The sequence below is a fragment of the Salmo salar genome, chromosome 04, assembly GCF_965601325.2.
Source record: "Salmo salar chromosome 04, fSalSal1, whole genome shotgun sequence".
Lineage (NCBI taxonomy): Eukaryota > Metazoa > Chordata > Actinopteri > Salmoniformes > Salmonidae > Salmo > Salmo salar.
This window is the reverse complement of record NC_138294.1, coordinates 1,784,900-1,797,500: the sequence shown is the minus strand read 5'-3', so window position 1 is coordinate 1,797,500 and position 12,601 is coordinate 1,784,900. Positions and strand designations below refer to the sequence as shown.

The following is a 12,601-nucleotide window of genomic DNA, read 5'->3' as shown; positions in this document are numbered from 1 at the left end:
CGAACTAGAGCCCTATTCCTTATGTAGTGCACTACTTTGGACCAGGACCCTACACAGCAAACTAGAGCCCTATTCCTTATGTAGTGCACTACTTTGGACCAGGGCACTACAAAGTGAACTAGAGCCCTATTCCTTATGTAGTGCACTACTTTGGACCAGGACCCTACACAGCAAACTAGAGCCATATTCCTTATGTAGTGCACTACTTTGAACCAGGGCACTACATAGTGAACTAGAGCCCTATTCCTTATGTAGTGCACTACTTTGAACCAGGACCCTACACAGCAAACTAGAGCCCTATTCCTTATGTAGTGCACTACTTTGTACCAGGGCACTACATAGTGAACTAGAGCCCTATTCCTTATGTAGTGCACTACTTTGGACCAGGGCACTACATAGTGAACTAGAGCCCTATTCCTTATGTAGTGCACTACTTTGAACCAGGACCCTACACAGCAAACTAGAGCCCTATTCCTTATGTAGTGCACTACTTTGGACCAGGGCACTACATAGTGAACTAGAGCCCTATTCCTTATGTAGTGCACTACTTTGGACCAGGACCCTACATAGTGAACTAGAGTCCTATTCCTTATGTAGTGCACTACTTTGGACCAGGGCACTACAAAGTGAACTAGAGCCCTATTCCTTATGTAGTGCACTACTTTGGACCAGGACCCATAGGACTTTCCCATAAGGCTCTGGTCTAAAGTTGTGCACTATGTAGGGAATAGTGTGCCAGTTGACATGGATATTTTCAGAGAGAGAGAGAGAGATGGAGATAAAGGAGGAGTATTTGTTTTTTAATGAGCCTTTTGCCAATAAACCTCATAGTTTAACCTGGTTGCTAGGCGGTTGCTAGGCCGTTTTATTCTGTATGTATGTCCAAATAAATATGAGTAAATAAAGTTAATATTTCAAAATCTACTGACGGATTTATTCCTACGTTGTGATAGTGCACATTATTTATGTAAATAAATATGATGCCAATGTAAATCCACACAGAGGTTTAACACCATCACTACACTGTACAGAGGACTGACTACACACAGAGGTTTAACACCATCACCACACTGTACAGAGGACTGACTACACACAGAGGTTTAACACCATCACTACACTGTACAGAGGACTGACTACACACAGAGGTTTAACACCATCACTACATTGTACAGAGGACTGACTACACACAGAGGTTTAACACCATCACTACACTGTACAGAGGACTGACTACACACAGAGGTTTAACACCATCACTACATTGTACAGAGGACTGACTACACACAGAGGTTTAACACCATCACTACACTGTACAGAGGACTGACTACACACAGAGGTTTAACACCATCACTACATTGTACAGAGGACTGACTACACACAGAGGTTTAACACCATCACCGCACTGTACAGAGGACTGACTACACACAGAGGTTTAACACCATCACTGCACTGTACAGAGGGATAAATGAGCACACAGCCATGCAACTCCATAGAAAACATTGGCAGTGGACTGGCGGCAGGAGCAGTGGTTAGAGCAGGAGCCTAGTGGTTAGAGCAGGTAGCCAGTGGTTAGAGCACGCAGTCAGCGGGTACAGCTGGTAGCAGAGGGTATAGCAGAGAGTTGAGCACACAGCCAGTGCAATCTCCAGCAGGAAGCAACAGGTTGGCAGGTGGACAGTGGCGGCAGGTAGTCTAGTGGTTAGAGCAGGTAGTCTAGTGGTTAGAGCAGGTAGCCTAGTGGGTAGAGCAGGTAGCCTAGTGGGTAGAGCAGGTAGCCTAGTGGTTAGAGCAGGTAGCCTAGTGGTTAGAGCAGGTAGCCTAGTGGGTAGAGCAGGTAGCCTAGTGGGTAGAGCAGGTAGCCTAGTGGTTAGAGCAGGTAGCCTAGTGGTTAGAGCAGGTAGTCTAGTGGTTAGAGCAGGTAGCCTAGTGGTTAGAGCTGGTAGCCTAGTGGTTAGAGCGTTGGACTAGTAACTGAAAGGTTGCTAGATTGAATCCCTGAGCTGACAAGGTTCAAATCTGTCGTTCTGCCCCTGAACAAGGCAGTTAACCCACTGTTCGTAGGCCATCATTGTAAATAAGAATTTGACTTGCCTAGTTAAACAATGGTAAAAAAACATGGTCTTACTGAAGAGCTCAGTGATATTCAACATGGCAGTGACATATGATGCCACGTTTCCAATACGTCAGTTTGTCAAATATCTGCCCTGCTAGAGCTGCCCTGGTCAACTGTAAGTGCTGTTATTGTGAAGTGGAAATGTCTAGGAGCAACAACGGCTCCTCTGAGAAGTGGTAGGCCACACAAGCTCACAGAACGGGACTGCCAAGTGCTGAAGCGCTTAAAATCGTCTGTCTTCGGTTGCAACACTCACTACCGAGTTCCAAACTGCCTCTGGAAGCAATGTCAGCACAAGTTTCCGCATTCAAAGTCACACATTTTTTAATAGTAAAACAACAAAATTGGATGTTTAAAGTCTACAGCAATGTTTAAGCCACAAAAAGAGACCACTTTTGAGGTCTGGGAAAATCTAAAAATGTTTTATTTTGGATGTAAACGTCCTTTAGTTCAGTTGTAGATGTAATATAGTTCAGTTGTAGATGTAATATAGTTCAGTTGTAGATATAATTTAGTTCAGTTGGAGATGTAATATAGTTCAGTTGTAGATGTAATATAGTTCAGTTGTAGATGTATAGTTCAGTTGTAGATGTAATTAGTTCAGTTGTAGATGTCCTTTAGTTCAGCAAGAGACTTGTTTGGTTAGCGGTGTGTGACCAACAGCTGTTCCACATCTGCACATCTGAGTTGACATTTTTCTCTCTCTCTCCCCCACTCTCTCTTTCTCTATCTCTCTCTTTCTCTCTCTCTCTTTCTCTATCTCTCTCTCTCTCTGTCTCCCTTCCCCCTCTCCCTCTCCCCCACTCTCTCTCTCTGTCTGTCTCTGTCTCACACACACACACTCCTCTCTTTTTCTTGGCAGACCTTTTCTCAAGCTAAACAAACCAAAGACTCTGCACTCAAGTCTTAACCCACACACACACACACACACACACACACACAGCTCCTGATCTTGATGAGACTGTCCCTGTTGAACAGAGAGTAGGTGTGTGTGTGTGTGTGTGTGTGTGTGTGTGTGTGTGTGTGTGTGTGTGTGTGTGTGTGTGTGTGTGTGTGTGTGTGTGTGTGTGTGTGTGTGTGTGTGTGTGTGTGTGTGTGTGTGTGTGTGTTGCATCATGATGCTCCTACCAGTCTGGTCCATGCTGTGAGGAGACCGTCTGTCAACATCACCCAGACACCAGACTGGGCAGCACAACTGAACACCTACCTCTATAGATAGATGGAGAGAGAGAGAGAGAGCTCCTCTGACCTCTCTCTGTGTGCGTGTGTGTGTGTGTGTGTGTGTGTGCGTGCGTGCGTGCGTGTGTGTGTGTGTGTGTGTGTGTTTGTGTGTTTGTGTGTCTGTGTCCCGCTGACCGTGTCTGTGATTTTCTTGCCAAGACATATTCTCATAGCACTACACCTGGTGACTCTAGTGTGTGCGTGTGCGTGTGCGTGCGTGCGTGCGTGCGTGGGTGGGTGTGGGTGGGTGGGTGGGTGGGTGGTGTGTGTGTGTGTGTGTGTGTGTGTGTGTGTACTCTAGTCTATTCTAGGGTGGTGGGTCTAACCGCCTCATAAAGAGAGACCTCCACGCCTCCACCATGTCTTGCAATGTGTTTCAAAATATCTGAATCTCAGTTGCAGTTCCATGATTCCTCCCAACATCTCGCTTCGCTTCCATTTTCAAAACCCAATGAATGAGAAGATCACAGTATGAAAAAAAAAGGTAACTTTTATTTAACTAGGCAAGTCAGTACAGAACAAATTCTTATTTACAATGACAGCCTACCCCGGACCAATTGTGCGCCACCCTGTGGGACACCCAATCACAGCCGGATATGATACCGCCTAGAATCGAACCAGGGACTGTTGTGACGCGTCTTGCGTTGAGATGCAGTGCCTCAGACCCCTGCACCACTTGGGAGCCCTCTGTTCACCACCGCTGACCTTCTAACTACAATGGGTTTTGAGAAGGAGGCTAGGAGAGAGAATGCGAGGAAACGCAATTGAGGTTCTCCAATTTACAAAACGATGAGTGTGGCGCCATCTAGCGGTCAAACTGGAGAAGTGTCGCTGTCAGATTAAATGCAGCCTGTAGTTCCAGCGCTGGCCACTAGGTGGGAGTGTTTACCATGACTGTGGACTGGCCTCCTGACGTGGCAGCTGGGTTTCAGTCCTCAAATGGCTGTTTATTAATACAGTTGTAATCTGTGCCATCAGATTACACTAATTTCATAAGATATATATATATATATATATATATTGTGTTCCATTATTTATATTTGTTTTATTGAATTTGTGTAAACATGAGATGAGAATAGCCACAATTGTGAAGAGATGTAGTTCAGTATACAGAGGGGAAGTTTTTCCATGAATGCTGTATAGGGTTAGAGTGTAGAGGGTTAAGGTTAGAGTGTAGAGGGTTAAGGTTAGAGTGTAGAGGGTTAAGGTTAGAGTGTAGAGGGTTAAGGTTAGAGTGTAGAGGGTTAAGGTTAGAGTGTAGAGGGTGAAGGTTAGAGTGTAGAGGGTTAAGGTTAGAGTGTAGAGGGTTAGGGTTACGGTGTAGAGGGTTAAGGTTAGAGTGTAGAGGGTTAAGGTTAGAGTGTAGAGGGTTAAGGTTAGAGTATAGAGGGTTAAGGTTAGAGTGTAGAGGGTTAAGGTTAGAGTTTAGAGGGTTAAGGTTAGAGTGTAGAGGGTTAAGGTTAGAGTTTAGAGGGTTAAGGTTAGAGTGGAGAGGGTTAAGGTTAGAGTGTAGAGGGTTAAGGTTAGAGTGTAGAGGGTTAAGGTTAGAGTTTAGAGGGTTAAGGTTAGAGTGTAGAGGGTTAAGGTTAGAGTGTAGAGGGTTAAGGTTAGAGTGTAGAGGGTTAAGGTTCGAGTATAGAGGGTTACAGTGTTAGAGGGTAACAGTGTAGAGGGTTACAGTGTAGAGGGTTACAGGTGTAGAGGGTTACAGGTGTTGAGGGTTAGGACAGTGTAGAGGGTTAAGGTTCGAGTGTAGAGGGTTACGGTTAGAGTGTAGAGGGTTACAGTGTTGAGGGTTACAGTGTTGAGGGTAACAGTGTAGAGGGTTACAGTGTAGAGGGTTACAGTGTTGAGGGTAACAGTGTAGAGGGTAACAGTGTAGAGGGTTACAGTGTAGAGGGCTACAGTGTAGAGGGTTACAGTGTAGAGGGTTACAGTGTAGAGGGTAACAGTGTAGAGGGTAACAGTGTAGAGGGTAACAGTGTTGAGGGTAACAGTGTGAGGGTTATGGTTAGAGGGTAACAGTGTAGAGGGTAACAGTGTAGAGGGCTACAGTATAGAGGGTTACAGTGTAGAGGGTTACAGTGTAGAGGGTTACAGTGTAGAGGGTAACAGTGTATAGGGTTACAGTGTTGAGGGTAACAGTGTAGAGGGTTACAGTGTAGAGGGTTACAGTGTAGAGGGTTACAGTGTAGAGGGTTACAGTGTATAGGGTTAGGGTTACACTGTAGAGGGTAACAGTGTTGAGGGTAACAGTGTAGAGGGTTACAGTGTTGAGGGTAACAGTGTAGAGGGTTACAGTGTTGAGGGTAACAGTGTAGAGGGTTACAGTGTAGAGGGTTACAGTGTAGAGGGTTACAGTGTAGAGGGTTACAGTGTAGAGGGTTACAGTGTAGAGGGTTACAGGTTAGGTCGTTGAGGGTAACAGTGTAGAGGGTTACAGTGTAGAGGGTTACAGTGTTGAGGGTAACAGTGTAGAGGGTTACAGTGTAGAGGGTTACAGTGTAGAGGGTAACAGTGTATAACGGTGAGGGTTACAGCTGTAGAGGGGTTAACAGTGTTGAGGGTAACAGTGTAGAGGGTTACAGTGTAGAGGGTTACAGTGTAGAGGGTTACAGTGTAGAGGGTTACAGTGTATAGGTTAGGGTTACAGTGTAGAGGGTAACAGTGTAGAGGGTTACAGTGTAGAGGGTTACAGTGTAGAGGGTTACAGTGTAGAGGGTAACAGTGTAGAGGGTTACAGTGTAGAGGGTTACAGTGTAGAGGGTTACACTGTATAAGGTTAGGGTTACAGTGTAGAGGGTTACAGTGTTGAGGGTAACAGTGTAGAGGGTTACAGTGTAGAGGGTTACAGTGTAGAGGGTTACAGTGTAGAGGGTTACACGTGTAGAGGGTTACAGTGTAGAGGGTTACAGTGTAGAGGGTTACAGTGTTGAGGGTAACAGTGTAGAGGGTTACAGTGTGAGGGTACAGTGGAGGGTTACAGTGTAGAGGGTTACAGTGTTGAGGGTAACAGTGTAGAGGGTTACAGTGTAGAGGGTTACAGTGTTGAGGGTAACAGTGTAGAGGGTTACAGTGTAGAGGGTTACAGTGTAGAGGGTAACAGTGTACAGGGTTACAGTGTAGAGGGTTACAGTGTAGAGGGTTACAGTGTAGAGGGTTACAGTGTAGAGGGTTACAGTGTAGAGGGTTACAGTGTAGAGGGTTACAGTGTAGAGGGTTACAGTGTAGAGGGTAACAGTGTAGAGGGTTACAGTGTTGAGGGTTACAGTGTAGAGGGTTACAGTGTAGAGGGTTACAGTGTAGAGGGTTACAGTGTAGAGGGTTACAGTGTAGAGGGTTACAGTGTAGAGGGTTAGGGTTACAGTGTAGAGGGTTACAGTGTTGAGGGTTACAGTGTAGAGGGTTACAGTGTAGAGGGTTACAGTGTTGAGGGTTACAGTGTAGAGGGTTACAGTGTAGAGGGTAACAGTGTAGAGGGTTACAGTGTTGAGGGTTACAGTGTAGAGGGTTACAGTGTAGAGGGTTACAGTGTTGAGGGTTACAGTGTAGAGGGTAATAGTGTAGCGGGTTACACTGTAGAGGGTTACACTGTAGAGGGTTACAGTGTAGAGGGTTACAGTGTAGAGGGTTACAGTGTAGAGGGTTACAGTGTAGAGGGTTACAGTGTAGAGGGTTACAGTGTAGAGGGTTACAGTGTAGAGGGTTACACTGTAGAGGGTTAGGGTTAGAGGGTTACTGGATGCAGCAGTTGTTAGTTAGAATGCTCACGCTCATTGAGATAATACTGTTTGGATATCAGTCTATGTCAGCAGCATAGCACCCTGCTTCCCACTGCTGGCTTGATTCTGAAGCTAAGCAGGGTTGGTCCTGGTCAGTCCCTGGATGGGAGACCAGATGCTGCTGAAGTGGTGTTGGAGGGCAAGTAGGAGCCACTCTTTCCTCTGGTCTAAAAAATATGTATATTCCTGTGTAGGATGTTGTCTTTTGGATGAGACGTTAAACAGGAGTCCTGTCTCTCTGTGGTCACTACAGATCCCAGGGTACTTATCATAGGGGTATTAACCCAGGAGTCCTGACTCTCTGTGGTCACTACAGATCCCAGGGTACTTATCATAGGGGTATTAACCCAGGAGTCCTGTCTCTCTGTGGTCACTACAGATCCCAGGGTACTTATCATAGGGGTATTAACCCAGGAGTCCTGACTCTCTGTGGTCACTACAGATCCCAGGGTACTTATCATAGGGGTATTAACCCAGGAGTCCTGTCGCTCTGTGGTCACTAGAGATCCCAGGGTACTTATCATAGGGGTATTAACCCCGGAGTCCTGTCTCTCTGTGGTCACCTCAGATCCCAGGGTACTTATCATAGGGGTATTAACCCAGGAGTCCCTACTCTCTGTGGTCACCTCAGATCCCAGGGTACTTATCATAGGGGTATTAACCCCGGAGTCCTGTCTCTCTGTGGTCACTACAGATCCCAGGGTACTTATCATAGGGGTATTAACCCCGGAGTCCTGTCTCTCTGTGGTCACTACAGATCCCAGGGTACTTATCATAGGGGTATTAACCCAGGAGTCCTGACTCTCTGTGGTCACTACAGATCCCAGGGTACTTATCATAGGGGTATTAACCCAGGAGTCCTGTCTCTCTGTGGTCACTACAGATCCCAGGGTACTTTTCATTGGGGTATTAACCCCAGAGTCCTGACTCTCTGTGGTCACCTCAGATCCCAGGGTACTTATCATAGGGGTATTAACCCCAGAGTCCTGACTCTCTGTGGTCACTACAGAACCCAGGGTACTTATCATAGGGGTATTAACCCCAGAGTCCTGACTCTCTGTGGTCACCTCAGATCCCAGGGTACTTATCATAGGGGTATTAACCCCAGAGTCCTGACTCTCTGTGGTCACTACAGATCCCAGGGTACTTATCATAGGGGTATTAACCCCAGAGTCCTGACTCTCTGTGGTCACTACAGATCCCAGGGTACTTATCATAGGGGTATTAACCCAGGAGTCCTGTCGCTCTGTGGTCACTAGAGATCCCAGGGTACTTATCATAGGGGTATTAACTCCGGAGTCCTGTCTCTCTGTGGTCACCTACAGATCCCAGGGTACTTATCATAGGGGTATTAACCCAGGAGTCCCTGACTCTCTGTGGTCACCTACAGATCCCAGGGTACTTATCATAGGGGTATTAACCCCGGAGTCCTGACTCTCTGTGGTCACTACAGATCCCAGGGTACTTATCATAGGGGTATTAACCCCGGAGTCCTGTCTCTCTGTGGTCACTACAGATCCCAGGGTACTTATCATAGGGGTATTAACCCCAGGAGTCCTGACTCTCTGTGGTCACTACAGATCCCAGGGTACTTATCATAGGGGTATTAACCCAGGAGTCCTGTCTCTCTGTGGTCACTACAGATCCCAGGGTACTTTTCATTGGGGTATTAACCCCAGAGTCCTGACTCTCTGTGGTCACCTCAGATCCCAGGGTACTTATCATAGGGGTATTAACCCCAGAGTCCTGACTCTCTGTGGTCACTACAGAACCCAGGGTACTTATCATAGGGGTATTAACCCCAGAGTCCTGACTCTCTGTGGTCACCTCAGATCCCAGGGTACTTATCATAGGGGTATTAACCCCAGAGTCCTGACTCTCTGTGGTCACTACAGATCCCAGGGTACTTATCATAGGGGTATTAACCCCAGAGTCCTGACTCTCTGTGGTCACTACAGATCCCAGGGTACTTATCATAGGGGTATTAACCCCAGAGTCCTGACTCTCTGTGGTCACTACAGAACCCAGGGTACTTATCATAGGGGTATTAACCCCAGAGTCCTGACTCTCTGTGGTCACTACAGATCCCAGGGTACTTATCATAGGGGTATTAACCCAGGAGTCCTGTCTCTCTGTGGTCACTACAGATCCCAGGGTACTTATCATAGGGGTATTAACCCAGGAGTCCCTGTCTCTCTGTGGTCACCTACAGATCCCAGGGTACTTATCATAGGGGTATTAACCCCAGAGTCCTGACTCTCTGTGGTCACTACAGAACCCAGGGTACTTATCATAGGGGTATTAACCCCAGAGTCCTGACTCTCTGTGGTCACTACAGATCCCAGGGTACTTATCATAGGGGTATTAACCCCAGAGTCCTGACTCTCTGTGGTCACTACAGATCCCAGGGTACTTATCATAGGGGTATTAACCCTGGTGTCCTGTCTCTCTGTGGTCACTACAGATCCCAGGGTACTTATCATAGGGGTATTAACCCCAGAGTCCTGACTCTCTGTGGTCACTACAGATCCCAGGGTACTTATCATAGGGGTATTAACCCCAGAGTCCTGACTCTCTGTGGTCACTACAGATCCCAGGGTACTTATCATAGGGGTATTAACCCCAGAGTCCTGACTCTCTGTGGTCACTACAGATCCCAGGGTACTTATCATAGGGGTATTAACCCCAGCGTCCTGACTCTCTGTGGTCACCTCAGATCCCAGGGTACTTATCATAGGGGTATTAACCCCAGAGTCCTGACTCTCTGTGGTCACCTACAGATCCCAGGGTACTTATCATAGGGGTATTAACCCCAGAGTCCTGACTCTCTGTGGTCACTACAGATCCCAGGGTACTTATCATAGGGGTATTAACCCTGGTGTCCTGACTCTCTGTGGTCACTACAGAACCCAGGGTACTTATCATAGGGGTATTAACCCCGGAGTCCTGTCTCTCTGTGGTCACTACAGATCCCAGGGTACTTATCATAGGGGTATTAACCCTGGTGTCCCTGACTCTCTGTGGTCACCTACAGATCCCAGGGTACTTATCATAGGGGTATTAACCCCGGAGTCCTGACTCTCTGTGGTCACTACAGATCCCAGGGTACTTATCATAGGGGTATTAACCCCGGAGTCCTGTCTCTCTGTGGTCACTACAGATCCCAGGGTACTTATCATAGGGGTATTAACCCAGGAGTCCCTGACTCTCTGTGGTCCACCTACAGATCCCAGGGTACTTATCATAGGGGTATTAACCCAGGAGTCCTGACTCTCTGTGGTCACTACAGATCCCAGGGTACTTATCATAGGGGTATTAACCCCAGAGTCCTGACTCTCTGTGGTCACCTCAGATCCCAGGGTACTTATCATAGGGGTATTAACCCCAGAGTCCTGACTCTCTGTGGTCACCTCAGATCCCAGGGTACTTATCATAGGGGTATTAACCCCAGAGTCCCGACTCTCTGTGGTCACTACAGATCCCAGGGTACTTATCATAGGGGTATTAACCCCGGAGTCCCTGACTCTCTGTGGTCACTACAGATCCCAGGGTACTTATCATAGGGGTATTAACCCTGGTGTCCTGTCTCTCTGTGGTCACTACAGATCCCAGGGTACTTATCATAGGGGTATTAACCCCGGAGTCCTGACTCTCTGTGGTCACTACAGATCCCAGGGTACTTATCATAGGGGTATTAACCCCAGAGTCCTGACTCTCTGTGGTCACTACAGATCCCAGGGTACTTATCATAGGGGTATTAACCCCAGAGTCCTGACTCTCTGTGGTCACTACAGATCACAGGGTACTTATCATAGGGGTATTAACCCCGGAGTCCTGACTCTCTGTGGTCACTACAGATCCCAGGGTACTTATCATAGGGGTATTAACCCAGGAGTCCCTACTCTCTGTGGTCACTACAGATCCCAGGGTACTTATCATAGGGGTATTAACCCTGGTGTCCTGTCTCTCTGTGGTCACTACAGATCCCAGGGTACTTATCATAGGGGTATTAACCCAGGAGTCCTGACTCTCTGTGGTCACTACAGATCCCAGGGTACTTATCATAGGGGTATTAACCCTGGTGTCCTGTCTCTCTGTGGTCACTACAGATCCCAGGGTACTTATCATAGGGGTATTAACCCCGGAGTCCTGACTCTCTGTGGTCACTACAGATCCCAGGGTACTTATCATAGGGGTATTAACCCAGGAGTCCTGTCTCTCTGTGGTCACTACAGATCCCAGGGTACGTATCATAGGGGTATTAACCCAGGAGTCCTGTCTCTCTGTGGTCACTACAGAACCCAGGGTACTTATCATAGGGGTATTAACCCTGGTGTCCTGACTCTCTGTGGTCACTACAGATCCCAGGGTACTTATCATAGGGGTATTAACCCAGGAGTCCTGTCTGGCCCTCATATTATCATGGTCACCTAGTGGTGGAAAATGTACCCAATTGTCATACTTGAGTAAAAGTAAAGATACCTTAAAAGTAAATGACTCAAATAAAAGTAAATGTCACCCAGTAAAATACTACTTGAGTAAAAGTCAAAAAGTATTTGATTTTAAAGTTACTTAAGTATCAAAAGTAAAAGTCAAGGTATGAATAACTAAACGTTCCTTAAGAAAACCAGACAGCACCGTTTTCGTGTTGTTTTTTAACGGAGAGCCAGGGACACACTCCAACACTCAGACATCATTTACACACTACTGTAAGCATGTCTGTTTAGTGAGTCCTCCAGATCAGAGGCAGTAGGGATGACCAGGGATGTTCTCTGTTTAGTGAGTCCTCCAGATCAGAGGCAGTAGGGATGACCAGGGATGTTCTCTGTTTAGTGAGTCCTTCAGATCAGAGGCAGTAGGGATGACCAGGGATGTTCTCTGTTTAGTGAGTCCTCCAGATCAGAGGCAGTAGGGATGACCAGGGATGTTCTCTGTTTAGTGAGTCCACCATATCAGAGGCAGTAGGGATGACCAGGGATGTTCTCTGTTTAGTGAGTCCTCCAGATCAGAGGCAGTAGGGATGACCAGGGATGTTCTCTGTTTAGTGAGTCCTCCAGATCAGAGGCAGTAGGGATGACCAGGGATGTTCTCTGTTTAGTGAGTCCACCAGATCAGAGGCAGTAAGGATGACCAGGGATGTTCTCTGTTTAGTGAGTCCTCCAGATCAGAGGCAGTAGGGATGACCAGGGATGTTCTCTGTTTAGTGAGTCCTCCAGATCAGAGGCAGTAGGGAGGACCAGGGATGTTCTCTGTTTAGTGAGTCCTCCAGATCAGAGGCAGTAGGGATGACCAGGGATGTTCTCTGTTTAGTGAGTCCTCCAGATCAGAGGCAGTAGGGATGACCAGGGATGTTCTCTGTTTAGTGAGTCCTCCAGATCAGAGGCAGTAGGGATGACCAGGGATGTTCTCTGTTTAGTGAGTCCTCCAGATCAGAGGCAGTAGGGAGGACCAGGGATGTTCTCTGTTTAGTGAGTCCTCCAGATCAGAG

The 12,601-nt window shown here is 47.1% G+C and overlaps 1 protein-coding gene across 1 annotated transcript in view; it reads left to right on the top strand.

Annotated features, from left to right (window-relative positions):
* The window catches only part of LOC106593694 (serine protease HTRA3), a 28,305-nt gene extending 27,381 nt beyond the window's left edge, over positions 1-924 (top strand). Inside the window, exon 11 of the mRNA XM_082973982.1 lies at positions 1-924. This exon is cut by the window's left edge and continues 1,267 nt beyond it. The gene's annotated coding sequence lies outside the window, so the exon portion shown is untranslated.
* Positions 925-12,601: the final 11,677 nt, after the last annotated feature.